Below are 7,517 nucleotides of genomic sequence, written 5' to 3'. Positions count from 1 at the left end.
TCAGTTCATAAAGTATACTTCCTAAAGAACTTAAAAGTTGGAGGAAGAGTATGGAGCAAGTGCTTATGAAACTTGTAAAAACGTGTGTCTTCTCCTCTGCCAAAATCGGCAGTTACTGTTACTAAGTGAGTCGAGACAGAGTCGGAGGGCGGCGGAGACCGATGGAAGACGCGGAACAACTGGCAAAGCTATAGCCTATATTTTTAGGTTCCGATGTTCTCTTTTCTGTGTTGGAATTCTTTTAAGAGCTTGATGGCATCAACATCCAGCCTGATATAAAATCGTGAACTTCAATTGTGTCTCTTAATTATAATACCCACACAGAAAATCCAGGTTGAATCAAGTCACGCTAGCTAGGTACTGTATTGCTAATAGCCAATTTTGGATGGTCAAGCATATTTTTTATTGTCTCCTTATTCCTATCAAAGTCAATGTTAAGCCTATATGCTATGTTCATTTCCTAAGTGACATTTCAGATCGGTTATGGATAGTGAAATATTTGCCGTCTGAGAGATCGGACATAGTATTTAACAGCATAGATATAAGGAGTTATATATGGTTAACAGGAAATATCTGTAGTGCGGCCGGGTGTGATTGGATTCATTGTCCACACGTCTTCTGGAAGTCAGTTTCGATCAAATGCCAACAATCTCCATACTAGATCTTGCCGACGTATCTTCTACACATCGGGACGTATGTGTGCTATCCCAGATACGTATGTGTGATCTGGGTATTCCTCCAACTAGCAACTCAGTTTGTTCTGAGGTAAAGTTCGGTCGTTCTGAAATTGTCTACTTTTTTCTGTGAAAGCACGCTGTTTCACCTTTGGCCTTGTTAAGACAACATCTGAATCAGAATTTCCACAATCTGAATTTCAAGAATATGAATTCCTGCAATCTGAATTTCAAGAATCTGAATTCCTGCAATCTGAATTTTAGAAATTAGTATTTTTGGATCAAAATAATTCAGTTTTATTAAATTTGTCATACAAATAATTCAGATATTATATATTCAACAGCAAAATATTTCAGTTTTATGAAATTCGATACTTTTGTCAGCTTTCTAGCTCCATACCTAAAGAGCCTCAAAGTATACTTTGCAATACTTTCAAGTGCACTTTCAATTAATGTAAGTACCTCAAGAAGTAAACTTAATCAATTTAATTTTACAATGAATTACTAATAAATTATAATGTTTAGGGGCCCCTCAGACACCTCAGATCTTGCATCCCCATGGTTAGACTGCAGATTCTGAAAGAAGCTACCAACTGCACAGGCATGTATTTTCCATAAATCCAGCTATTTGGATTAAACGTAACAGTCATTTAACTCATGGTTACAATGGTAAACCAGCACAACAATGACAATTACCACGCAACAAAACACTACATTCTAAGCAGACACATTTAAAAAACAAAATTCACGAAGCTACATTTGTATTTCGAACAAACGGCAAACTTATCAGCAAATGTTAACACTATTTACCGCCTTGCATTATGGGAATTGACTAGCCAATGAGCCACACTATCTTCATTATTTCACGTCGTTATTTCGTTCTTCAGTCAGTTTGACAGTATAACCTTCAAATTCTCAAGTAGCTTTTTCGTTTTTTTTCCATTAATACTCCAACTGATAATTATTAGTATAAGAGTATAGGGCTTCAGAATGTTTTGGCAGTAATTAAGGTTACAGCTTCAGTAACAAAAAAAGATCAAATGTGCAATGCATAATACATTTTCATAGACATGAATTATTAGAATTAGTTGGATCTAAAAAATGTAACCTGTAATGTACTTAAAAATTGTTTTGACTGTTTTTGCTGTATAATAATAGAAAACGTACATCCTACTCCAGAAGAAAGGTATACCATTTTCTGTTTCTAAGCATACTTCTTAAAAGTATATCAAAAGTGAACTATTTGCAAAGCATACTTAAAAGTACATCAAAAGTGAACTTTTTTCTTAGTATACTTCTTACAAAAGTGAACTATTTTCCAAGCATACTTGAACGTATATTAAAAGTAAACTATTTTCTAAGTATACTTCTTACAAAAGTGAACTATTTTCCAAGCATACTTGAACGTATATTAAAAGTAAACTATTTTCTAAGTATACTTCTTAAAAGTATATCAAAAGTGAACTAAAAGTGTACTATCCATATTTTGGTATACTTATAGTATACTTCTTCTATACTTCTTTTTGTAAGGGCACGTTAGCTCACAACGTAGCCTAGTTAGCAGACCTACCTTATTGCAAAGTTCAATGGCAATGAATTGAAATGTATTTAGCTAGTATGCATTTGCCTAGGTAAATCCACCTAGGTGAATGCATACTAGCAAAAGAAATGCCCATTTTAACGAGGGGGATCTAGCTATTGTTATATTTTGTTAGCTAGCTAGTCTAAGTGTTACACTAAAATGATAGCTAGCTAGCTCTAGCTGACGTTGAAGGCTTGTTTGACGCATATCAAATCAAATGTATTTGTATAGCCCTTTTTACACGCAAGCATGTCACAGAGGGCTTCACATACGCCCATAGAACTGCCCCTCAACCAACCTAAACCCTCAAGGAAGACACAGAAAAACTCCCAGAAAAACTCCCAACGGGAGAAAAAATTGAAGAAACCTTGGGAGGAGCAATTCAGAGAGGGATCCCCTCCTCCAGAGACAGTTGGTAAGAGAGAGGAGCAGAACACAAGCTAAACATAGTCATACAATGTCAATGGGTTTGGAAACACCGAAATCCGGGAATCAGGGAAATAGGGAATCAGGTGGCTGAGCGGTTAGGGAATCGGGCTAGTAATCTGAAGGTCGCCAGTTCGAATCCCGGCCGAGTAAAATGACGTTGTGTCCTTGGGCAAGGCACTTCACCCTACTTGCCTCGGGGGAATGTCCCTGTACTTACTGTAAGTCGCTCTGGATAAGAGCGTCTGCTAAATGACTAAATGTAAATGTAAATCCATTGTTCGGCTTTATAGACGTTTGAATGGGACCTGGAAACTCGCTGTTGGCCGTCATGGAGACTGGTTTCCGGTTGACGACCTGGTCCAGCGTTGGAAGACCGACGACCAGGCAGGTCCTGACAGCTCAGACCCCCACACCACAAGGGATGTGTGTGTGTGGGGGGGGGGGGCAGAGAGGAGAACCGGGATTAGAGAATGCCAGGAGCAGCTAACAGTTACAGTCGTAACAGAATGAGATTCCCACCGGTCAAGTGTGGACTAGTGCAGCAATTTAACAAAGCTAAGAGGGTATTTGATGCAGCCCCACACACCAAGACAGCGACAGCCCCCCTTGGTTGGAACATGAAATCTATTCCGGGGGAAACAACTCTAAAATAGGTTATATTTATACGAATAAGGATGAAAACAACCAGTCCCCCATTGTCTCCAACTAGTAAACTATAACAATAACAATATACAGTAACGGAACTATTACAGTAACAATATACAATAACAGGTTTACTTTATTTGTAACATCTAAATGGGCAGTGTGAACATTAGCTAAAATTACAATTTAAAAGTTACATGTGAACACACATAGGCAAACGCACACCCCAGGTTTACATAGAAAGTGCACACATACTTACCTTTAACAAGCATAGAATTGACTTAACAAGAACGTTTTTAATCTAGTTTTAAATGTCGAAACAGTATCAGCCTCCTTAATTGAGACATGCTATTTGTTCCAGAGAAGAGGTGCTCTATATGAGAACGCCCTACCTCTAGCAGTTTTTTTCTTAATTTGGGGTACTACCAGATAGCCGGCATCTTGAGATCTTTGAGTCCTTGCGGGGCAATAGGGTGCAAGGAGACCGGAGAGGTACAGTGGTGCCAATCCATGTAGAGATTAGTAAGTTACTAGTAAAACTTTGAAATCAGCTCTGGCTTGGATAGGGAGCCTGTGTAAAGAGATAAGAGTAGAGATTATATGATCAAACTTTCTTGTTTTTGTCAATAGTCTAGCAGCAGCATTTTGTACCCGCTGTAAATTTGTCAAGTAGGTAATTGGGAGGCCAGAGAACAACACATTGCAGTAGTCCAATCGGGACGTAACAAAAGCATGTATTAGTTTTTCAGCATCATCCTTTGAGAATAATTTTCGTATTTTGGCAATAATACATAGATGGAAAAATGCAGTTCTGGTGATTTGTTTAATATGGTACTCAAACGAAAGGTCTGGGTCCAATGTGACTCTTACATTTTTTACCAGCTGGCTTTGAGATACTTTGACGCCATCTAAGTTTAAGGTCAGATTGGATAAATGATTTCTATATTTTTTAGGGCCGAAAATTTGAACCTCGGTTTTATCCGAATTAAGAAGAAGGAAATTTGCTGTCATCCAAGTTCTCAACCCGGGAACACATTTTTCCATAGCATGTGGAAATTCTCCAGGCTTTATGGACATGTATTGCTGAGTATCATCTGCATAACAGTGAAAATTTACTCCAGAGCTTCTAATTATGTTTCCTAAAGGCAACATATAGAGTGAAAATAACAGAGGGCCTAGAACTGAACCCTGTGGTACTCCGTATTTTACAGTAGTGCTCCTGGATGAGCAACCATCATAGTGGACATATTGTGATCTATCAGATAGATACGATCTAAACCACTGAAGTGAAGTACCAGAAATCCCAACATAGTTCTCCATACGCTCCAGGAGAATCTTATGATCCACAGTGTCAAATGCTGCACTTAGGTCTAGAAGAACCAGAACAGAGATAGAGCCCGCGTCAGAGGCTAATAATAGATAATTGACTACCTTAGCCAATGCAGTTTCAGTGCTGTGGTGAAGACAAAATCCAGACTGGAGAGGTTCATAAAGCTGATTTGAGGAGAGGTGCTCTGTGAGCTGTTGTGCCACAGCTTTTTCTAAAATTTTGGAGAGAAATGGCAAATTTGAAATTGGCCTGTAGTTGCTAAGACAACCTGGATCCAGGTTTGGGTTTTTGAGAAGGGACTTAATAGCTTGTTTGAAATCGTCAGGGACTTGTCCAGTTACAATAGATTCATTAATAATACTAAGCATGGGTGGTCCAATAATAGGGAGAATTTTCCTACAAAGTTTGGGGATCAAGAAGGCAGCTGATGGGTTTCGAGGAATCTACCAGCTCGATGAACGCTTCCCTAGAAATAGGGTTAAAGTGAGTAAGAGCCTCAACATGCAGCATGCTGGGTATAGAGTCAAATTCAGTGTTGATGGCCACTCCTCCAGGACTAATCTGTAGTTTGTCCCTTATTGCATAGATTTTTTGGTCAAAGAAATCTAAGAAATAATTGGGAGAGATATCTGAACTAACACAGAGTGTACTTTTCTTAGTGAGTTTTGCAACAGTATCAAATAGGAACTTTGTTGTGTTTGTTCTTACTCATCAATTTAGAGAAATATTCTGATCTGGACCTGATGAGGACTTGCTTGTACTCCATTTGGCTGTCCTTCCAGGCCAGGCGGAAAACCTCCAATTTAGTGGTACGCCACTTATGCATGTATCTCTAGACAGTAAATGTTTATGGTTAAAAAACGAATTAATCATGCAAACATACCTTGATCTTGCTGTTTTTTCTCTTCCTCGGTTTTCTTTTCTCTGCACCAGAAGAATATGTATTTTGTGTGACATTGCTTTTTGCCGTGTGATTGCGATTGCCGACTGATCTTTTCTGTTCTTGAACAATCGACAATGTTGTTGCTGTATGAGTGCTAACAAAGGCAGGCCCCCAAGATAATTTATTAAAACAGTAGTAGTAGGCTATTATCTTCCTTGCCAGCCGGTAAGCATAATATTGAGTTTATTGCAAATTTGTATAATTACCATTAACATAGCCTGACGTTGTCATACTCACGTTGTCATACTCATAATTCTAGTCAGAATATGAGTCTGAAAACTCTCCGTTGGGCTGTGACTATGGGGCGTGTTTCAACCGAACTTTTAAAACAAATGCCTCTACGCTTAATTGGATAGACCTACAACCAATCAGAGCAACGTAATATGTTGTTTGTTGAAAACAAATTCAACCCAAGGGCTCTTTCGTGACGTTGTTGATTACGTTACTGATCATCTGTCCATCATCGTATAAAGCCCGCCGTGGCAATTTCATGGGTCCGCCCAGATCCTGGTTTTATGTAGTTGTTCCCAATACGAGACCCTCCAGACCCAACTTCCCGACCAAATTTTTTTGAGGGCGGGGGAAGTTGGGCTGGCAGCCAGGCTACCATTAACATAATATAAATTTTAAATTAAGCTGTAACTTAAAGTGTTCTTGGGGGCCCCCTGGTGATCATGGGGGCCCCCAAGCAGCCGCTTAGTTCGCTTATGCCTTGGGCCGGCCCTGATGTACAGTAAGTAATTTCACATTAAATAATGTATTTAAACTCAAGCTTGTGTGGTGCGTTGCTGTCTTCAATGCCACAGGCTAAACTAATTCAAAATAAACGTTTTTCATTTCCAGCACATTCAGTGAAGTATGGCTAGCAACAGCAGCTAGGCTAGCTTGCTCGACTGAGACCGACAGAAATTGTCGCTTTTGGCTTTTTTACTGACAATAATCGCTTCCAGCAAACTTCTTTTGAATCAGCCATTTCCCCCTAAATCAATTTCAAGCTTATTTACGTGTTTGGGGGCATATTTTCAGTTAGTAGTTGGTACTGTTTGAATTGCGATTCCATCTGAAAAATACTGCCGGTGACAACGTTGTTAAAACAACATTGTATCAAAGGGGGTTCAGCTTGTTTCATAATAAACGGACCCATCTGCAACCAACGCAAGCAAGCACAACCTACAATTTCCCCAGAAAGTATACCCTGTCTAGTTCCTCTTTGAAGTAATAAGCCCCCGTGATCAAGTGTTGAGCATTAAATTAACTGCACGGTCTGTAAAGATCTGGGGACGAAGCTGCCTACCGTACATAACAGAAAGTGTTTCCTTCTGCAGAAATTGGACCACAAGTTTAAACTCAAACAAAATAGAATGCACTGGCCAGCTTGCCAATACTGAGGATAGCCTACCGAAGCTGAGTTAGCCAGCTATGCTAACGACATTGATGCTAACATTTCACTGGGTCTTGCAGCTTTTTAATTGAGCTGAAATTATTATAAAATGTTCTAGACATTTGCCTACTTTAGCAAATCACAGTATTTCCAAGCCCTGATGATGTAACTGAGAAGACGCAGTAAATAATTCCTCTTTCAAGTAATAAGCCCCCGTTCAAGTGTTAAGCATCAAATTAGCTGCACGGTGTGTAGCTACAGATATTGGGACAAAGCTGCAATACAATACATAACAGAAAGTTTTATTCTGCAGAAATGGTGTAAATATTTAATGTAACAAATACAATTTTTTAGAACACCTCAATTGTCATCATTTGTATAATATTACAGCTCATCTTCGTTGGTCAAAGGCACAATCTTTACCTGGACTTGACTGCATGAAAAAGTGAAACTTATATGTAGGCTACTTAGTGTAGTGCCTCAAAAAGTTAGTGTCAGGCCCTGAATGATCACTACATATAAACGTTGACTTCCAC

Source organism: Hypomesus nipponensis, chromosome 8 (assembly GCF_054491055.1).
Source record: "Hypomesus nipponensis isolate SF chromosome 8, ASM5449105v1, whole genome shotgun sequence".
NCBI classification, from domain to species: Eukaryota; Metazoa; Chordata; class Actinopteri; order Osmeriformes; family Osmeridae; genus Hypomesus; species Hypomesus nipponensis.
The sequence above is the reverse complement of the archived record's forward strand: the minus strand, read 5'-3'. Positions refer to the sequence as shown.